Source organism: Malaya genurostris, chromosome 3 (assembly GCF_030247185.1).
Source record: "Malaya genurostris strain Urasoe2022 chromosome 3, Malgen_1.1, whole genome shotgun sequence".
Classification (NCBI taxonomy): Eukaryota; Metazoa; Arthropoda; class Insecta; order Diptera; family Culicidae; genus Malaya; species Malaya genurostris.
Genome location: NC_080572.1, coordinates 226,386,845 through 226,410,182, shown reverse-complemented (window position 1 = coordinate 226,410,182; position 23,338 = coordinate 226,386,845). Strand labels below are relative to the sequence as shown.

The following is a 23,338-nucleotide window of genomic DNA, read 5'->3' as shown; positions in this document are numbered from 1 at the left end:
CAATGACTTCAGCATACGACGAAATTTTTTTTTCCTGGATAAACCTTTTCAGGTTTGGAAATAGTTAATAGTCACTGGAGGGCAGGTCTGGAGAATACGGGGGATGCTGTATCAATCCGTACCGCAAATCATTCAATTTTTCAGTTCCTTTCATTCATAAATGCGCTGGTGCGTCTTTTCCATAGCTTGATGAAAACTTGAACTCGTCTGACTGATGAATTGTCATGAATCTTGGTATTGGGCCATCTAGAGACTTGTTCTCAACAAAAATTCACGTCTTTTCTGTGAGAGTCCCGGGACTTTTCATTCCATGTAGTACATATATAAAAATTTAATTGCGATCATAAAGAAGGTGATCGAATGCGTTGAGAAATAATGTCACTGATAAAATAAAGCATTGCTACCATTGTGATATTTCATTATGCACGAAATTACTCCAACTACGAACACGGTGCGAAGAACTGTTACTGCGAAATTCAGTAACTGTAACGATTCAGTTACATTGTAGTTGCATTCAATTTTTAAGAGATGCTAATCCGTCATACCAAGACTTTCGTTTTCATTATACAAAATAATAGAAAAAACCATCTAGCGGATGTGTATTTTGCATAAATATTCTCCGGTGATTTTAGTTTTCATGATTTGATTTTTTTGGCGTTCGTCTCAAATAACATAACACCATCGGATTGAAAAGAGAATTTTTATGAAACCATAAAATTATTCCTTTGAATCTCAACGTGTTACAATCAACTGAGCATTCCACGAGATATCCGCTTTAGCATTTTTGGTCATTATTTACGGTACTCCCAGTACCGGTATTCAGGAATAAGGCATAACTTTGTAATTCCAGAATCTGAAGTCGGAATCGGATTAAACTCATCAATATTGTATGTGACCTTAAGTCTTTTAATTTGAATTTCCAGATCGGACGGAACAGAGAGCCTTGTCCCGCCTTAGGGTGGGCCACACCCGCCTTACACATGCCCATTGCATCGCTCGTGGCAGCCCTCCCTCCTGCCAACACTGTGGAGTCAGGCTCTCAGTAGAGCACATCCTCACCTACTGTCCCGAATTCCAAAACCTTAGATCCCAATACAACATTAGCTCCTCTATCCGCAACGCTCTCTCCAACGATCCCGTCTCCGAAACTACCCTAATCCTAAACCAAATTTAGTATCTTCCCCTCCCAACTAAATCCCCCTCAACTACCCCATCCCTCCTCCTCCTCCTTCTCTCTCAGAATCTCGGCGAAGACTCAGCATCCACTGCACGGACCACCCGGACCACCCGGCCGCTGCCGCACACCCAGTCGAGAAATTACACTGCTCCATGGGCGATCCGCGGAGGGGGGGGGGGGGCGGAATGTCGACCACAGCCCCCTTCTCTTTCAACCACTACACGAACCCCACCTAGATCCAACTTCTACCACCACCGACCACCAGAGCACTGTTTCACTACTATCCGAGGCACGACTCCGCCACCGCGAGAGGCGACCTCTAGAAAGCAATCCGCCACAGATCCAGCACCTAAGCGGCCATCCGCCGGGGGCGCTGCCCTCGGGGATGTTACCCGCGGCCCGAAGCTGTAACATCAAACCCAGACCAGCACAGAAAAATAGTCTTTAACGTAGTCTTAAGCTTATCCCTATCTTCTCTCTTTCTCTATCTCTATCCCCTCACAATCTAAGACATATGAACCGATACCATGAATTGTAACCATTATTACTGACTCTATGTAAAAACTCCCCCCCTTTCCCCGAAATGCCCCACCTTATATCTCCCAGCCACCCCCAAACCCCTACCCCAATCTGATACATACCCGGCGAACGACTATTATTAGGTTAAAACCGGGGGTAAATAAACGATATAAAAAAAAAATAATTTGAATTTTTGTTTATGAAATTCGTTTTGGACTTCTTTGAGAAAACAATTGAGCTCCTGTATTACTGATACTTTCAGAATCGGAAATTGGTGTAGCTGAAGTCAGTGAAGTTAACCTAAGAGATTGCAAACCATCTCATTTTATTCGAAATTTTTGAAAGTCAGCGTAACCATCTTTGAGAAATAGTGGTGTGTTCCAAATAAAATTTTTGGATACCTTCCGAATACCGGTAAAACTGAAATAAGTTTATTTAATCATCGACTTTAAAAATCTGTATACCCGAAAACCCCGATTAATTTGTGCGGAACTGACCTTTTTACACTAACTATAGTTCCGGAACCAGAAGTTGGATTCAAATGAAATTCAGGAACTTTGTATAAGAGCATAGGACTTTTAATATGAATCTTAGTTTGTAGAAATCAATCAAGCTATCTTCGAAATCTAATTCGAATGGTATATGGGTGTCATGGTCTTCCAACTATTATTATTCTAAGCATTTTAAATCAATATAAATATGGAATTGTTTTAAATTCGAAAATACTGCTATCTTCCAAACACATATGCCGTATTCGAACAAATATTTTCCCAAATCGAATCGTGCTATAATTGAAATGAGGCAAAATGTCACGAAGTAGGTACACAATTTTTTTTTGTTTAGAAACAATTGCAGACAACCAATGATGGCTTTTATCGTATCAAAGAACGCTCACTGGCAACTCTTCAACGATTGAATCAGTGCCATCAAAGAGAGACGGATATCATCGCAACAACAAAAACCCGGCATGGCTCGTTTGACATAGTATCGATACCAGTGCGAGAGCGAATTTCTCTCGATGACATTTCTGAAATTCAAAGGTTAGCACGCTGCTGTTGGGATCCTCTCGGAAGCAATAAACGGTCGCTTATTCTCGTTTCGCGATCCGATTCTATACAGGCAGTTGATAATTGCGATAAAATCATTTTACTATTGCCGTTTATTTTAACTATGTGCATATAACCTTTGTATAAGTTGTGTCTATGAAAATGTCTGTGAATGCTCCACACAAGGGTTTTGAAATACTGCAACCGAGTACGAGAATCATCAAGTTGTATCATCGATTCGATTTTGTGCGATAATTGTCAACTTGCGATTCTCTCTTGGGAAATTCCACACAGCCACAATCGTTATCAGACTGTAAATTTGTTTCAAGGGCGTGAAATACTCAGAGTATGAAGTGAAGCGAAGAAATGTAGCAAAATTCTCTCACGGTTCATGCATTGAGAGACACGAGTTCTTGTAGCATCTTCTACCGATTTGAAAATGTATACAATATAGATAGCAATATAGCAGCTTCTGTCAAATTTTCGGCAATCACCAACACTGCAGACAACAGTATTTAAAATCGTGTTTTGCTTTGCTCCCAAGCATCGCTTTATCATACAGGGCACAAAACTCCTACTGCTGGAATAGGGGGAAAAGTCGCTTACACAAAAATATCGATATCTCCGTTAAAAAGGACGGACCACAACAATCTATGGCTTGTTGGATAGCTATTATCGTGCGAAATCTAAGGCTCAAAACATATTTTGATTACACACACAGAAATTGTCGAAATTTTGAAAATTTCGTCATAAAACTTCGCAGAACTCGAAAACTAAACATCCTTTCTCAAACACATGTAATAGTATTCTGGCCGCCGAAGAGACCTTTTTTTGCGACTAGTTTGATCCAAATCAGTACAGTCATTTCAGAGATCTCGATCTATGTGAACAACACACGTAAAGACACACACAGCTAGCCACACACGGACATTTGCTCAGTTTGTCAAACTGAATCGATAAAATACTTTGTTTAAATTAAATTTTTCATCCTTATCAGTCTGTAATCCCGACGATATATCCGGATGAAATTCGATAGGGAATTGTAAAGTCTTTCATTTGAACCTGAGCTTATGAAAATTGGTCGAGCGGTCCTTGAGAAAATTGGGTTTACTTTTTTACATTTTTTTTGCGCATTTTATCCCTTTACTCCAAAACCGCAAGTCGGATCTGGATAAAATTCAATGGCAGGATATAAGAATTTCAATCGAATGTAATCTTTTAAGCGGTAAAAATGGACGGATTCCAACAATCTATGGCTTGTTTGATAGATATTACAACGAGGTTTCTGAATTTTGGAATCAATTTTGTTTTTGAGGTTAGTTGAGCCAGATGTTGTTGAAAAATAGCAAATTTAAACATAAAACTTTGTATAACTCAAAAAAATAGGCCTAGCCACCTCTGAGATCTGCGTCTCTTCGTTCTGTACACACACAGACTCACAAACAGACTCACACACATACACACAGACGTTTACTCAGTTCGTCGAGCTGAATCGATTGGTATATGATACTCGGAAATATGATCATCAATTTATGATAACATTTTAGTTGTATGACATAATCACATAATTTAAAATTAAAGTTTTCTGAAATGTTTGGTATCAACGAGTATCAAAAAGGTAAACTCATGACGCGTTTATTTTCAGTCTTCAGACTTTGAGAGCTCATAGCTCAATGATCCGTAGAAGGATTTTTATAATCAATAAATTCGAAATAATTCAACTTAAACGTGTATTGCAACAGGATTGAAGTGTTTCAATAGTACACTATTGAAAAACCTGTCTGATTTGATCCCTGTCAGCACCAGCTAATCAGAACGCGTTCTGATGAAAAGAACAATATATCTGCTGCAGTACAACTGTATCGGTAAAAAAGATGAACATTCAACTTTTCCCATTTTTCTCTGTGCAGCGTTTGTCGAAGAAAAACATAAGATAGATCAAAATCGAAGACCTCGCGCTTTTGGAATGAAGCGAGCAGCAGAATGGTGTAAAGAAACTTCATTGGGAGCACACTTGTTAACAGCGATTTGCGTTTCCATTATGCAGCAAGTTCATGGGAGCGCTGTGTTTGAAAACACCGCTGCTTAGTAACGTTGTCCGGAATTTGAGTTGGAATTCATTGTACGTTCCAAATGACCTACTGATTCCGCCTGCAATCGATTGTTTCATCTTATTTGGGTTCTAATTGGAAATCACAAGAGCCATCTCAGTTCTGCTTAAATGCAGAACTCGCAGGTCAAGGTAAAAAAAAAGTATTTTTCAGTTACACAGATCATCATAAACAGTTATTTGGATTTTCTCCATTTCTTACCAAAAGCATCGGATTCTTCAAAATGGAAGTTGAAAAAAATTTTCACCGTCACTAACACATTCAATTATGACGGGTATTGATGTGGAACACATTTTTATACTAGTATGGGAGTCGTTTCGAATCAACGATAAAATCTTTAAACCTGCGTTTATATGGAGCCGGAACAGGAGCGGCAGATGTTTATTTCTAATCTGTATAATTCGAAAATTAAGACTGACGCCACCTAGTACCTTCGGTGATAGTGATAAGGTTCCCTAGTAACCTATCATTCATTTTCACTATTAGTACTGTTGTTGTACCGTTGAATTCCACTATGTCACGTCATTACACTCTCACAAAGTCACTATTTTCACAGTCACTATTTTTCCGAAAGTGTATCAAACGTTATAATACAGATACGTACTTCGGAATGTTATTTACATCCTTCTTCAGTGTATCGATTTTAATAAACTTATAAAACCGATACACTGAAGACTCTACACTCTACTAACAACTCAAACAGAAATTTAGCAATCATTCATTGCAAGATGGGCACACTCAAGGAAAAGAAATTTCTAAAAAAATTATTTCTTGTTCGAGGTGAACTTTTTATCCAGTGTATTTTTTTTTTATCAAAAATTGAATTAAACTGAAAATCATAATCAGCCAAGATTCCAATGAATCTCAATTTGTGGGAAAATTGCGCCGAATACCCTGTTGCTAGCTGCCCGATTATAGCAGAAAGAATCAGTGCGGCATAAGAAAAAAATTTTGTTAGTGAAACTTTTTTCTCTTCAAAACGCCTACAATATATGGAAGGTTGGCTGGAAACATAATTATCTACGTTGGGACAAAATTGCATTGAAATAAAGAATGGCGTTTTTTTGTAATTAGACTTCAAATTTTAAAGATCGATTTTTTCAGTGTAAAATTCGATTAGTAATTTTTTCAGTATTTTCATTTCAAAATTAGACTTATTTTGAGAACATCACCAGAACAACAATTTTTTTGTAGGATTTGTCATTTTTCTAATCTAATTAATGAAGTCTATATGCTACCAACTACGATTTTGAACGAAATTCGTCTATTCGAATTCTACACTAAAAAAATCGTTTTAAAACTTAAGGTGACCATGGAAGCGAGCCACAAATGGCAACCAAGAAACCGCCTACCCTCCCACTCCACCTACCGCTATTTTGCCCTGCTCTTGATGTAAACAAACCATGAAACACATTTTTTCTACGCGTAGGGGTAAATATATTGCGTAGAATTGCTACTGCAGTTTGGTGACATAATCATTCATCGTATTGATATATGTTTATGATAAACTATCAACTCTGAAGAATGATTTGTGCAAAACTTTTTCGGACCTTTATTATAAGGGTTCTTCTTAGAATGTTATTATTTTTGACTCACCTCAAGATTTCAGCTGCTGATTATAGCTCTGTGACATAAGTAAGCTTTATGAAACACTTTTGAGTTGTTCTTCACCGGTAAACTTATCCTCTGATCTAAACATTTTATTATAAAACCTTTGAATAACTCACAGTTCTGGTTTTGAAAATTTTCGAAAAATCCACGATAATAAGTTTGTCGGCCTGCTTCAGTATTGGTAATACCACCCTTTTGTATTGGCAGTGATGCCATACATAATTAGAGAAAAAAACCTTACAATGCACTAAAAATGGCAATACTTTCAATTCCATTCAATTTTAGAAAAACAAAGTACACTAAAGTCTTTTTTTATGCGGTCTTTTTTATGCGTTTTTTTATGCGGTGTCTTGATGAAACAAAACTTTTTTCTTCTTCAAATGAGGCCGTTTTTATGAAATTTCGTCCTTCAAACGCTCTAATCGCTATATTATAGTCACTGTTGATGGTTTTTCCCTTTTCAAGGTAGTCGATGAAAATTATACCATGCAAATCTCAAAATACAGACGCCATAACCTTACCGGCCGATTGTTGAGTCTTTCCACGCTTTGGGTTGGGTTCATCGCGTGCAGTCTACTCAGCTGACTGTCGATTGGACTCCGGAGTGAAGTGATGGAGCCATGTTTCGTCCATTGTTATATATCGACGAAAAAAATCGGTTTTATTTCGATATAACAGCTCCAAACACTGCTCAGAATCATCAATTAGTTGTTGTTTTTGATCGATTGTGAGCTCACGCGGCACCCATTTTGCACAAAGCTTTCTCATATCCAAATATTCGTGAATAATATGTCCAACACGTTCCTTTGATATCTTTAGGGTGCCAGCTATCTCGATCAACTTCACTTTACGGTCATTGAAAATCATTTTGTGGATTTTTTTTCACATTTTCATCGGTAACAGCCTCTTTTGGACGTCCACTGCGTTCATCGTCTTCGGTGCTCATATGACCAGTACGAAATTTTGCAAACCACTTACGAATTGTTGCTTCGCCCGGTGCAGAGTCTGGATAACACTCATCAAGCCATTTTTTGGTATCGGCGGCACTTTTTTTTATCAAAAAGTAGTGTTTCATCAACACACGAAATTCCTTTTTTTCCATTTTTTCACAATAACAAAAGTTGCTTCACTCAAAATGCAATATCTCACAAACTAATAATCAGACAGCTGTCAAATTTATACACGTATCTTTTGAAGGTTGGTACTAACTGAAAATGGTATGGATTTAATTCTAGTGGCGCCCTCTCATAGAAACGATACGAACTTTTCAGCCGATCTGTTAAGTTAATTATAGAATTAAATATTTTCAGCAAACGACAAGTAATCAATAGGTGTTCAATAGCAAATGAGAAAGATTTCAATACCCTGTTATAATTAAAGTAAAGAGCGTATTTTTTTTCTTTCCAAGAGAATTGCTCTCTGAACTCCCTAGAAATTGGTGGCATGTTTCTTTTCGCTCGGGTGCTGTCAGTAACAATCGAAGATGGCGTCTTCTTCTTCTTCTTCTTCTTCTTCTTCTTTTCTGGTTGGCGTCACCTCACTTGAGATGACGTCGAATTGATGGCACAGCAACTAAGGCTATATTGCCAGTTAATTTTCGTTTATAGTCCAATGGACTTTATTTTCACTTGACTACAAGCGAAAATCTCGCTGTGTGGCTGCGTCGAATCGTCAAAGTACGGCTGAAAATCCTTTCTTTCTTGCGAAATACTCGAATTTTCTCCGGACTAACACGATGCAACGTGCTCACCCGTTGAGAGTTTCACCGGAAGTCAAGATGGCGTCTAAACAGCAAGCACTCTGCGAGCGTGTTGTACGGTATAACCGACTATAACGAAACGCACTGTCATTGTCATCGCGATGTAAATTAATTACTATGTTCTGAAACCCCTCCGAAAAAATTTTCTGTGTACGCGCCTGTCTGTATTACATTAACTTTTGAGCTAGGTTCTGGCAACTATTTGGGAAGTAACAAATTTTTATACATTTGCACATCCACAAGAATTCTTTGAAAATGCATATATTGTTAAATTTGACTACTTCATGCTAAGTCACAGATACACGGATAAAAATTCATTCCCGGTACAATGATTAGGAAAGGATGGGAATTATGAAACATATTTTCCTCATGAGAAATCATTTTTCATGATTTTCATGATTTCCTAATAATGCAACAGGCGATTGATTTGTATCTGTGTACCATTTTAAGCTACCATACCCTACTTGACGAAAAATATTTTTGGTCTGTTTTGAAGACGGTGAAATAAACTTCCAAAATGTTGATTAGCAACACTTTCCAACGGGCCTACGCTTGTTGAAATCGGATAAGCCGAGAAAAGAGAGTGTATTGAAAAAAGTGCGGTTTATCAGTTACGTCACTTTTACGATCTATCTCCGGAACCGGAAGTGTCACCCACTGGATCTTCGAACTTGATGCAAAATTCAACAGTAGCTTTCAAACGAGTTTAAGCTTTTTGAAATCGGTTGGAAATTGGGCATATAGATAAAAAGTGCGGTTTGTCGGTTACGTCACTTCTACGATCGTATCTCCGGAACCGAAAGTGTCAGCCACTTGATCTTCGAATTTAATCTACAATTAAATTGTAGCTTTCAAATAAATCAAAGCTTGTAGAAATCGGTTCAGCCATCTTCGAGAAAATTGAGCGTATATAATAAATCTTCAAATGGTGCACACACAGATATTTTCCGATCTCGTCGATTTGAGTTGAATTGTATTCAATACTAGGGTTCTCCGAGACGCAATTCTGTTAGCTTTCTATAGAGACAGGTGGAAAGAGCTCGAATACTTTTTTATTAATTAAAAAAATTAATTGAAAAATCCATTATAAAAAAGCAAAGCTGGCAAAACGCCGGATGAAATTCAAATCCTTTGTAGATAATAAGCCCATTCTGCCAAGAGACACAAAAGTGAAAATGTGGCCTTTATTTACGAAAAAGTAACGCAGCTTTGATGTTTTCCAACACAGTGCATTGTGACCGTGGTGGGGTGCAGCTTCTGGACGGAATGTGAAGACAAAGTTATAACAGCCTTCAGAGAACCACCAATCGTACAACCAGTAAAGCTGAACGACTAAGTTGGGCTATGCAGGTTTGGGGTAGATAAGGTTAAACGCACTTCTGATGATTGTTGGACCTATTGCTTTTCCCAAAACTTTTATACGCACTCAACAAGAAATCAGTCTGGAAAAAGACTGATAATTTTAATAGCAGAAATGAATATTTGCGAAAGAATTGTCACAGAAACGTGGCTCAAACTACGCTACCACACAGCTTTGTTTGTAATTAGGTTAAACAATATTGGCAAAATGTAGAAATCAATAAAATTTTAACGAATGTCAACCTACAGTTATAAGCTACAGCGATATTTCCTTATTGCAAAATACTCACATTAACCTCGTTAATAAAAAATGGAAAAAAAGATTTTAAAATTTTCATGTTTGAACTCTAATTTTGAATAATTAAAGCTCTCTAAAACTTAGTAGGATGATTCCATAGTTCTGTTCTCAGTAGTAGGTTCTGGAAGCAGATACGAAGCGTATCATCCTGACTGAGTGCTTTATGCATTTGCACCCGGTCGCTTTTGCAAGCACCTGCGGCACCTGAACGGTCACCCGTTTCAAACCTTCAATAAGCTCTACTTCTATTATACGTGCCACAAATGTTACGGCTCGCCGCAACCCTGAACTGGATGCAAATATTGCGAATTGCAACTTTACATACTGTTCGAGCTATCCTTAGCACAAGGCTGTCAACGTATGTCAGTCACGTTAGCATAGCTGGACTGACATGTGATTTCTAACAATAGAGTATGCTGATGCTTGCACAGTTTGATCACAAAAATTCTGCATGGGATTATAAATCACCTAATTGGGAACTTGTCACCGTTCCTGCGGAATAACGTACTCATAATATAAATGCGTAGAAGGCATGATACAACAGAACATTGAACAGACGATACTTTGTTGGGACAGGATTGATGATAGGTTTGTTCGAATCATGTGCATGTTTGATGTACTTATGATTATTTGTAACTGTAGGTGGCTTGCTCCAGGCAACGAATAGCATCAATCCGAGTTTCATATGACGAAACAAGACTTTACAATAAGTCACCCTGAATGTATTGATCGAGTTGGTGTATTGTATGGATGACTTCTGTTGTTAGTAGACGAAACGTTGGAGGCGTTTTTATAGAATGTCCTGTCTTACCACCGATTTATCAAACAGTGCTATTACAAACTATGCTCGAATGTTCATTTTATATAATATAGCCACAATTTGAGAAGGCGAAGAGTATTTCAAGCATGTAATCCGATTGTTATAACAAAGACCAAAAAAGCATAATCTTTTTGCTATGTATTTTTAATTGTAATATAAATTAAATTTAAATTTTTAAGATTTAAGATGATTTGGTTATTGTCATTTGAATATCATTTACTTCCAGATATATATATATATATATATATATATATATATATATATATATATATATATATATATATATATATATATATATATATATATATATATATATATATATATATATAATATATATATATATAATATATATATATGGGGGTATGGTGATTTTTCAAGATATTTGAAAATTTCACTTAGTGGACTAAGAAGGGTTTTTGCCTTTCTCATATAGAAAGGTTATGCAATCACTTTTGAACCGAGGCCCGGAGGGCCGAGTGTCATATACCATTCGACTCAGTTCGTCGCGTACGCAAAATGTCTGTGTGTGTATGTGTGTGTGTCTGTATGTGTGTATGTGCGTATGTATGTATGTAAAGTTTTTTTTGCACTAACTTTTCTCGGAGATGGCTGAACCGATTTTCACAAACTCAGATTCAAATGAAATATCCTATGACTTCATGCAATTTTCTTGAATTCCATTTAGATCCGACTTCCGGTTCCGGAATTACAAGGAAATATGTTTCTTACCCGATTTTCACAAACTAAGAAGAAAATAAAAGGTCTTGGAATTCTTTAAAAAGTCCCCGAAAACTTGATCCAGATCCGACTTCCGGTTCCGGTATTACAGTGCGATTAGTGAAAATTTTCAATTTCATGAGTATTTTTTCATAAACGATGGCGAAACGAGGTGCACATTTTTTTAAAACTCTCGGATAAATTCTTCTAGTTGGCAGATCTTGTTTGGTATGTCGTTTTCGCTTGATACCAAACCTAACCCAGTTTCCGCCGTAACTGCTGTCAAACCGTTTGTTTGAAGCTAGTTTCAACGTTGTTGAACTAGTTTCAACGTTGTTGAACTAGTTTCAACGTTGTTGAACTAGTTTCAACATGGTTGAACTGAAAATCGAGTCGGTTTCAAACCTGTTTTTTATATCAGGTTTGCTCAAACCCTCGTTGCTAAGTGCGAAGCCAACACAGTTTCGTGAAAAGTGTTTGTTTGATGACACTACCCTGGGGCAATTTTAAGTTTTCTCAAACGAAAACGACATTGGTGAATATGTAAAACTACTTTAGGGCTAGTAGTCCCCGGTTTTCGCTTCCGAAAGCATATAGTGGATAGTAATAGATAATAGTTAAGAAAAACTCCAAAAACGGAACTTACTTCGATTTTTCAACCGATTTTCACAAATCATGATTCAAATTAAAGCTCTCATTGTTTTTTAATATACTGTGCAATTTCATCCTGATCCGACTTCCGGTTCCGAAATTATAGAACGATGAGTGTCAAAACATTCAAATCATCATTCAAAATGACGATGCAAAACTAGTACGCGACGGTACGTGCGGCTTTGCTCCGTTCGCAGCGTGCTTTATTCAATTTCGTATAGCGTGCGGAGTTGCAACATTGAATTTATATTTTTCAGGTGAAAAAAATGTAAATTTCTAATTTTTTTATTCAATTTGTACCTACATGTTGGTGTTATTACAAGATCATTATAACGATGCTTTTCTAAAAAAGTACACTTATTGCCTTTCTCATATAGAAATTTTATGCAATCACTTGAAAAATTGACTAGTGAAAATTGGCCAAGAGGGCTAAGTGTTCTATATCATTCGACACAGTTCATATGTGTCTGTGTGTGTATGTGTCAAATAATGTCACTCATAAAATAGAAATTCGCGTAGTCCCATAGGTTGCTATTAAAATTTCACACCGTCATTTAGACGATGTAAAAAAGGGTAAAATTCTTCTAGATTTGGCTTAAAACTGAATCCATTTTTAAGCTATACTAGTTACTTACTGAACGTATCGACCTCGACTAAACTGGTTCTAAGTTCCCGATTCCAGAAGTAGTGGTCAAAAACGAAAATAGTGGTCAAAAACTCTAAAACAGAGACTCACTCAATTTTCTTAAAGATGATTTGATCGATTTCCATAAACAGGCTCAAATGAAAGTTCCTATAGTGTTTAATTTCATCCGGGTCCGACTTCCAGTTCCAGAACTATAGAGTAAAGTGGGTTTAATAATTTAGTGCAACGATGCAAAATTAATGAAAAATTCAACTAAATCCATTTTGATTGGTTCTTTTCGGCAAGCATTAACTGAGAGAGACGAAAGATATGAAATGAAAAGACGGATAGGTATTCTAGCAGGCTCATAAAGGCATGATCAGAAGAAAGGAATGAATTCTATTTTACCTTCTACTTGAGGGGGTCGAATACTAAATTCGAGTCCCCAAGTATGGTCGTGTAACAAGTGTAGTTCTTCACCACACTATGCTACTGACAGCCGGTGTCAGTCTCAGATTCTTTACACCTCTAGATGGATTAAAAAAGGTTTTCAATATGAATTACTCTATTGTCTGAAAGCCGTTTTGACAGTGTAAAGTCACGTCTCTACCCAGTATTGTTTGGCAAATCATCATAAATAGGTTAACTCCAGAACCACGCTTCCTAATCGTGGAAATATATTTTTTTCAAATTCTCTTCAGTAATGAGGCGCATTTTTGGCTGAATAGATAAATTCAGCCAAAAATCCGCCTTTGAGCAAAGATAATCCACACGCCGTTCAAGAATTGCCGATGCATTCCTATAAATGTACTGTTTGGTGCGGAGTATGGGCTGGTGGAATCATCGGTCATTATTTCTTTAAAACTAAGGAAGAACGACATGTTACCGTGAATGGAAATCGATACAGAACCATGATCAATGAATTTTTGTTGCTAAATCTTCAAGATATGGATGTGAACGAAATGTGGTTTCAACAGGATGGTGCCACTTTTCATACAGCGGTTAAAATAATTGACTTATTGAAAGAACACTCCAACGGTAACATTAGTGAATTGGTTTTTTCGTTCGTGTGATTTGACGCCACTCGATTATTTTTGTTGAGATACGTGAAGTCATTGGTTTATGTGGCTTAACCAGCAACGTTTGATGCTTCGGAAACCAATATTCAACGTGTCATAGCTGAAATACGCGCTCAAATGCTTGAAAAAGTGGTCGAATATTTACCAAATAAAAACAATTTGACCATATCATAATTTGACATGTGTTCTATTTAAATTTCAAATCAGTTAGCTCTTAAAAAACACCCTTTAGTAGTTAAAGATGGCTAGATATATAGCTTTCCGGCAATTTAATAGAACTTTGACATCATCTATATCTATCTATCTATCTATCTATATATATAAAAATGCAGAGATCATTCTTTGTAATCGCATCACGTAAGAACGGATGGACGGATTTACATGGATCTTTTTTTGTTTGATCAGTTTTTACCCCCACCGGGTTCGTACATAAAAAAATAGGAAAATTTTCCGGAAAAGAGGGAAAAATCCATAAAGTTTTTTTTGTATGGGCAATGGAATTTTCCACTGAAAAAGTCGCCAATGATTGCTAGATCTACGATTGATGTTTGGCGCGCAACGAGTTGCATAAGTGTTTGGCCGTCGAAGGAAAGAATACTAGATCGTTGAAAAAATTGTTTGGCGCGCAACGAATAGTTTTGTGTGGACATTTCACATGCATGCTTGATCTGAGAAATTCTGATATAAAAACCTGGTTCGAAACTAACTCGATTTTCAGTTCAACAATGTAGAAACTAGGTTCGAAACTAGCTTCAAACAAACGATTTGACAGCAGTTAGGGTGGAAACTGTGTTGGGTTTGGCATCAATCGAAAACGACATAAATGACTGGCGAAATGCGTATGACTGTTCTAGAAATACCACTATAAGCAAAAGATATCGTTCTGATATCGTTCATCAGTTGATGGATTGTGTGTAATGGAGTCAGATGAATAATATTGGTCATTGTGAATCAATGAAAAGTTTGTGCTGTAGGAGCGCTAAGACCAAACTAAGAGATTTTCCTTGCATTTTGCTTTCGAATGATTTAGATTACACAAAGTGCACATAATAAGTGGCAATTAGATGGAACTCGCAGTCTCAAAATGCATGAACCATGAGGGAGTTTTTCTACATTTCTTTGCTCCACCTCATACTTTGAGTCTTTCACGGCCCTTACCAAAATAGATACAGTTTTGCAATGATCGGTACTGTGTGGAATTTACCAAGAGAGAATCACAATTCGACAATTATCGCATAAAATCTAATCGATGATTCGACATGATGATTTCCATGGTGTTGATCATTCACAGACGTTTTCATAGACACAGCTTATACAAAGGTTATATGCACATAGTTAGAATAATCGGCAATAGTAAAATGATTCTATCAATTATCCACTGCCCGTATAGAATCGGATCGTAAACGAGAGTTGCTTCAGAGCGAATCCCTACAGCAGCGTGCTTACCCGTGATGCTCAGACAGGTCATCGAGAGAAATTCGCTTTCGCACTGATGTACTTTCTATGTAAAATGAATCATGTCGGTTTTTTGTTGCTGAGATGATGTCCGTCTTCCTTTGATGGCATCGTGTGAAGAGTTGCTAGAGAGCGTTCTTTGATACGATAAAAGCCATTCTTGCTGAGAAGAATGTTCAAATTGGTCAAATCAATATCAACTCATAATGTAAGCGGCGCCGTCTCTCCAAGTCACCAAAAGTTGCTTCGCACCTTAAAAATATCCACTTTACTAGAGCTCTAAAGTACGTATGGCAACTTGAACGTACAGAACAAGTTCTGAGAAAACTATATCGATGCTTAAAAGCTGTACACATTTTCACATTAATTTTGGGTGATGTTTCTTTTTTTGAGCTAAAGCGAATGTGTGTCGAATTCTGTTCATTGTAGGTTAAGTAACCAGAAAAAAATATTGGAGAGAAACGTTAACCACTCAGTCGTTTGACAAATCTGCTATTCGAATACACATAAATACTTTTTAGGCGAGACGAAGTTCGACGGGTCAGCTAGTATGAAATAATATTCTCACCAACGCATGGAATGTCGTCGTAACTAGTAAGGTAGGAACCCATCCACAAATAGAAGACTAATCAATCTAAATGCTAGTATTGTAAAAACATACATCTAAATTAACAGTTCATCGAACGGTTCCATGAGGAGCAATCGTTCTACTCAAGCTTTTGATCATTATTTCATGCTTCGGAATATCAACCATAACCCATTAGCTGCGTAAAATGTTTACAATTTGCGCATACGAACCAAAATACATACAAGGTAATTAAACCAGCCATACACACCCCGCAGGGTACCCTCCGAGAAGATGATTAGTTTGGATTTTATTTCTCAATATTTTCATCACTCGGGGACTTGTGCTACTTTACGGTCCCCCACAAACAAATGGAAACATTCAGGCTGGGTTTCTGACAGGCTTCGCTCGTGTGGTTGTACAAGCAAAAGGGTGTTCCGAGGAGTGATAAATGTTCTTACGGATTGATTACACATAACAAACCATATCGTCTGGCTTGTGCTGAAAAACGATCACCGAGGGACTCCATCCACCCCAGTTCAACCCCACTGAAATTCATCACGATGGAAGGCTGGCACCAAGTTTGTAGTAGTAGAAATTTACATTATCGTCCTCGTGTTTTTTGCCACTCCAACAGCTTCGCTGTGGTGCAGCATCCTATCGGTTTCCTAAGCGACATGAATTTGCAATCAAAGCGTGTTGTTAGTCGAAGTGGCCTGACTGGTCATGTCCGCTGTCCTGCTGCTATCGATATACAGTTGTGCTGTTCAAGAAGGTGAGAATATTGAAGACGAAGCAAGCTGTTATAATGCGAAAATGAAGTGCATTGCAAGTTAGTGGTCAATCAGCCAATTATCCGATGTAAAGCATCTTAGATTTTCAAGATGAAATGTTTTCAATTAGTAAGATTTAAAATTTATTTGCTTTCAATTCGAAGAAATCGTAAAGCTCTTCGCTACCCTACTTTATTGAGGCCAGCAAATTTCATTTTTCCTCATGTTTACGTGAGCCAGGCTGGTTTAATTTCTTATTTTATGATCGGTAGTATTCAAAGTTACTGTCATATCAATATTTCAAGCTTTTGTTTCTAGTCAGTTCGTAAACGAAATATTTTGCCAACAATGTTTTCACTGTTTCACTGTTTACGAAATATGGCTACTCTAAATATTAGTTTAAATATTAATAATTTGTTCTTAAGGCACAGGTAGGAAATCTTGTTATTTGAAGGATACAAATATTTGATATAATTGTAACCCTTCATTTGGATTCTTTCCAAGCTAACCTTGAACCTAGACCACTTACTACTTCCGTAACCAAAATATGTGTATCATCACAGAATAGAGATTTCAGACAATCAACGGGTAGATTTAGGAGATCAGAAGTAAAAACATTGTATTGGTTATGCCCTAATCCTTCGCTTCGCAAATCGCGTTCACTCTGACAACAACCTAAGAAAGGTGAAAGCACGATTGGTTCAAAAATCGCACAATTTTTTCCAAAATAAGTGTCATTTTTTCGACCAATATCGTACCGCAACCACGGGATTCGCCTAATTTAGCTCCATATGACTTCTGGCTATTTAGCAAACTCAAACAACCGCTTCCTGGAAACCGTTTTGAGTCAATTGAAGACATCAAACGTGAATCACTTCGCGCATTGAAGGCTATTCCGGAAATGAGTTTAACAACTGTTTCGAGGATTGGAAAAAACATTGGCACAAGTATACTGGAACCGGAGGGGACTACTATGTTTTGCCCACAGTAGTATGAATTTCACCTTAATGCTCGTTCATACCAAACATTTTCGAAAAGTTCCATTTTGAGTTAGTTGTGATTATCTCACTCCACTAAAAAGGTTATCATAAATTGCTGAGCACATGGTTTAGAGAAATATATTCACAATTAAGTTCTGCTCATTTTTGCATAGAGTGAATTTTGAAAAGGCAGGTAAGTAAGGTATTCACGTCAAAAACTCTAAAAGCAAAAAAACCGGATAAATATACTTATACTTTTCTAGGTGCCAGCATTTTGCAGCCGCTATAGACCTATAAAAAGTCATCGTTACTGACTTTTTTTTTATAAATAAACAAGATGACTGGCTTGAGAAACCAGCGTATTATATTCTGAACCATCGACCCAGGGCCTTTTATGAATAAATAACGAAAAAATTTTACCAAGTTAAAAATTATAAAAAATATTCGCCAAAGGCAGTGCTCGAACCTGCCATCAATATGCCATTTAAATTTTATCCCGATCTGACTTCCGGTTCCGGAAATACAGGGTGGAAACTTTGTCTCTTACATTTCTCAGAGATGGCGGAACCGATTTTTCCGGCAATTTTCGGATCCCGGCTCGAAAAAAGGAGTCCTCTTTTGATGCTATCCGTGAAGCAATCCATTTTTCCAACTCTTCGAAGGATTGAAAATGTTGATCTGCCAAGCCGTGTTCCATTGAACGGAATAGGTGGAAGTCAGAAGGGACGACATCTGGGGAATACGGCGGGTGGGGCAAGACTTCCCATTTCAGCGTTTCCAGGTACTTTTCGACCACTTTTGCGACGTGAGGCCGAGCATTGGCGTGTTGGAGGATGACTTTGTCATGTCGCTCTTGATATTGTGGCCGCTTTTCTTTTAGCGCGCGACTAAGGCGCATCAGTTGCATTCGGTAGCGATCTCCTGTGATGGTTTCACCCGGTTTTAAGAGCTCGTAGTAGATCACACAGAGCTGATCCCACCAAATTGAAGTTTTTATCTCTTCCACCACCATGTTTCTCTTAGACATCGATATCACCATTATTAAAACGTTGAAACCACTCCCGACACCTTCTTTTACTCAGGGTAGCATCACCGTAAGTTTCTGAGAGCTTTCGATGCGCTTCAGCTGCATTTTTTTCGAATTGTAACAGAAAAGTAAAACTTCCCGCGAATGGCGAGAATTGGGCACATAACCAGACATTTTCGAGCGTGAATAATACGAAAACAAGAACAACTGTCACTGAAACAGTGAGGACAACTCGTTAGGCACTGTACACACTCACTTTAAAGGCATCTATGTATTTTGACCAGCCTCAGCCGGTACAGCCATCTATCGGAAAACGGAGGAAGCAAAGTTGTACACCTGATAGATCAAAACGAAAGGCCTTATGGTTTTATATCTTGCTATTGAATATCACTTCCGATTCCAAAAATTCGTAATATATGCAAATCTATTGAGAAAATACTCACTCAATTTTCTCGAAAATATCTCAACCGAATTTCACAAACTAAGATGCAAATACAGGGTCTAAATATTTTTCAAAAAGTACCCGAGAAATTTATCCAGATCCGACTTCCAGCTCCAGAATTCCAGCGCGATAAGTGGAAGTTTTATTTCCCGAACGATGGCGATAAGTTATTCTCAAACGATGGCGACACGAGGTGCGAAATTTATAAAGCTTACTGGTAAATTAATCTAGTTAAATGTTGGATAAATAAAGCTACTTTGGACCAACTAGTCCCCGGTTTTCGGTTTCGAAAGCACCGATAATAGTGAAGCAAAACTCCAAAATAAAACGGAACTCATGTTGATTTCTCAGCAACGGTTAAACCGATTTTGACAAATATTGATTCAATTCCACTATATCACGTCATTACACTCTCACAAAGTCACTATTTTCACAGGCCTATTTGCGTACAAGCTTTACGTGGCCGATTGAACCGATTTTTTAAATAATGTTTTTTTTTACTTGGATCTCGTTGTCACCCTTTTTCTAGGGGGAGAGGAGCTTCCATTTCCCTCCTGCGAGGATTGAGGGGCAATTCGTTCGTGGTTCGTCTCGTCATCCATTACCGCATCGATGGTATTGTTGTCGATTTCCGTCTTCTTTTCGTTGCTGTAGATGCGCCTTGTTGTACATTGTTTGCAGTTGCTGGTTGGTTGGAGGGTAAGTTGTTGACTGCAGCTGGTGTACTTTGTTCTATAGGGGATACTGATGGTATCGTTGAAGGGGATGCTTCATTGTTGTTGGTGGCTGTCACAGGTGTACTGGAGTTGCTTGGGGTTGGTGTGAAGGAAGCACCGTTGTCCTTTGGTGTAGTTGTCTCCTTGTCCAGTTTATCACATGGCTTACGGTAGTGACAGCTTTTTGGCAATATTGACATGTGGCCATCTGATTGTCATAGGTAACAAGTGATTTGCACGGAATTCTTGTATCTTGGCCGAAAATCACATAAGAATGTATAGGCCTCTTCAAGCGCATGCATAATAAACGTACGCCATTTAGAATACCGGGGAAAAAATTCTTCCACTTTTCTTTTTCGATAGAGAGAATCTCTCCGTATTGGGACATAGTTTTGCGAATATATGAATCGGTGACGCTTGAGGGAAGATCATGCACACGCACTTCTATAGCACTATCTTCCATATATACTTGAATGTTGTACTTAATGTTCTCGTGCTCCACATAGTGCACATTGTTATTGTCTTTTGCGAAATGAATTGCATCCAACTCTTTTTAAAACTTGATGTAAACGACATTATTTGTCTTATTGCATTGAAGTAAATGCACACGTTAAATGTCAAGATGCATTTGTTCCTCAAGCAAACCTTCAAGTTCTCGTATCGAAGGTCGAATTTTGCACTGCCTGAAGTCAACAACAATTGTATTCTTTCGTGTCGGCGGTAGCTTTTGTTCGTTTGGTTCACTCATTTCGAGGTCGTTCTATTGTTCACTACACAATACTGTACTTGGTTTCTTCTGTCCAGAACGTAAGCGGTTTTGTTTTATCGACTGACTTGGATGAGATGTGAAAGCGAACTCCCAGATGGGACCATTTAAAGTGTTTACCATCCTTGATATTCTCTTTAATTCAAATTGTACCCACTTGTTAGTATTATCAAAAAATCATGATAATGTGTGTGTGAGTATGTGTCAAATATTGTAACTCATTTTTCTCAGAGATGGTTCACAACCTTAGGCTCAAATAAAAAATCTCATAATCCCATGAATTGCTATTGAATTTCATCATGCTTGCATAGGGTAAAACTGATTTAATTGGTAGGCTATATTAATTACTTACTTAACGAACCGACTTTGGCTATACCAGGTCCCAGCTCCCGGTTCCGAAAGTACCGGAAACAGTTGTCAAAAACTCTAAAACAAAACTCACTCGATTTTCTTAGAGATGATTTGATCGATTTTCACAAACCTAGGCTCAAATGAAAGTTCCTATAGTCTCATAAGTTGCTGTAGAATTTCATCCGGGTCCAACTTTCGGTTCCGGAACTATAGGGTAAAGTGTGTTTAAAATTTTCAATCGTCATTTAGAGCGACTAAAGATGCAAACTAAAGAAACATTCTTATTAACTTCACATAACTGTTTATCAATTGAAAAGGTTATGTTAGTTCATCCCCGAAGAAAGTTTGTAATTTTATTCAAGTTTGAAAAGAGAAATTTCATGACAAAATCGTATAGTGATATTTTTGAAAATATAAGTAATATGAGTAATATTCTCTCAATAAATTACAAGGTAGTAGATTTTTTTTGCCAGATCGGGGGCTCAAAGTATAAACTGATAGTTTCCAAAGCCAGTTGTAGTAAACTCGAGTCTCGATCTAAATGAATTTTTAGTTTCAATACTACTTTGTAATTAGTCTCGCTATTACCCTCTACATACTCTGGTGAATTGACGACAAAGTTTGTTGCAAAATAAAACCATGTTTCGCTTCGGAATTGAGAACTCTGACCTTGACTTGAATATTTTGATAATATGAAATATTTTGTTTGTGAAAAGTTTTGAAAGTTGCCTTGTTTCCATAAACAAAGTTATGCGACAGCTGTTATGTATAGAAGTTGAGATTTTTTTTTCAAGTTGCAAACCATTCATCAAATTATTTGGAATCTTTGTCTTAGTTTAAATCTGATAGATCAGCAGCGATTATTCATGCAAACGGCCAATTTTCCGCCGGCTAAAAATGCTCTTTCGCCGCTGATATTGATATTTTGGATAGACGCATAACTCTAATTTAAGAAACATATTTGTACCAAATGTGCAGATGTTGCATTAGGTTTTGACATGTGTATCGATACGAAAGACTAAATACTTCCTGTTAGTAAAATGTTTTCAATTTATTTTAAACTAAGAAAAATGTTTTCGATTGGCACAAATAACTGCCATTCAAAGGCTTCTGGTTTCACAAGGGTAACCGGTTTTTTTCGAAGTGCTCATGCACTGACAAGTCGAAGATAAAACGTTAGAATATTTATAAAAAATTTAAATTGTACATTTGTAAAAAAGCATTGCTTCAATGATAAAATAATTTAAAAAAATTGTCAGTTTCCGAAATCAGCAAAAGCAAACTTGTTTTAATATGAGATATTCTCTTAATTTATTTTTAATTATTATTTAAAACTATTATTAAATCATTTTATAATAAATTTTCCAAAACATTCTTTTGTAACAGAAATAGTTGTTTATCCATTCCTAGTGTTTCGTACAACTCGAAAACGTTACAATAAAAAGACGTCAAAAATGTATTATAAAATTGAATACATCGTGATAACCGAGGAAGTCAGACTACTACTGTTAAGAATCTCAAAAAATCTATTCAGCCGACTGGATGATTATTTCTACCTTGAGATCTGTCCTGAAATTAAAGATTTCTACTTACGTGCCGTTTAATTTCAAACTAAATGATTAGGCTCTTTGGATTCTCCGAAGCAATTATCACCGACTATTCCTGTTTTCGCTATCCCAGTATATGGCGAATATTTCCAACACTCTCACAACACAATGTCGTCTGATTAAACTTCGTTCTTGGTACAAATCGCCTGAAGCTCACCGAATCCGGCTTCCTTGTACTGGCTGACACTCATTTAATCATAAAATGCACGTAATTTTCCGTTTACAAACACAAGCACTAATCAACCGTCTTCGTTAGCATGTGGATGCTTCAAACGCTGGCTAGTAATTTTTGCCAGCTGTTACTCCCTACCATCTAACTGTGGATAATTCAAGTTAAACAATCGTGCCAAAGATTGTGTCAAAATGCACTTGAAATCTGTTGAATTCTACACCAAATGGATGTGCTAGAGGCAGATTTTTAGGTATCACGTTACATCCAAGATCACTCACCAGCTCGTTTATTGTGGCGCAAAATGTGTCATCAACCCGAGAGGATGTCTGTCTCGCAACGAAATGATAACAATCTGGTTATCGGCATCCCAATTTATAGAAAAGAGAAATAATTTCCCGCTCGCAAGTGGAGCAAAACAGAGAACATTTTGCTCTCCCATAATGGCGGAGAAAAATCGTTTCCTGGAAAGGATCCACGTTGAACTAAACGGGTGACGACCGCACACACGAGCAGATTGTTCCGAAAGTCCATCCGTTGAGTAGACCAATAAAAAAGGAAAACGATTGAATTACACGTGATGGATTCAAACATGATGACGTGCTGCGTAACACATGAATATGACGTGCCTCTTTCAATAGCATAGTGAGATTTTTGGATTGGTTGACCATGTCGATAAAAAGAGATCACATCTTCACGTAATCTTACTCCTTTG

General features: G+C 37.4%; 1 protein-coding gene across 2 annotated transcripts in view; it reads right to left on the bottom strand.

Annotated features, from left to right (window-relative positions):
* The window catches only part of LOC131438005 (ras-related protein Rap-2a-like), a 39,669-nt gene extending 16,711 nt beyond the window's left edge, over positions 1 to 22,958 (bottom strand). Inside the window, exon 1 of one of the 2 annotated variants that reach the window (XM_058607743.1) lies at positions 22,905 to 22,958. The gene's annotated coding sequence lies outside the window, so the exon portion shown is untranslated. Of the gene's footprint in view, positions 1 to 22,440 lie in introns of both variants that reach the window. The other variant, XM_058607742.1, reaches the window with a different exon arrangement.
* Between the last annotated feature and the right edge of the window lie 380 nt (positions 22,959 to 23,338).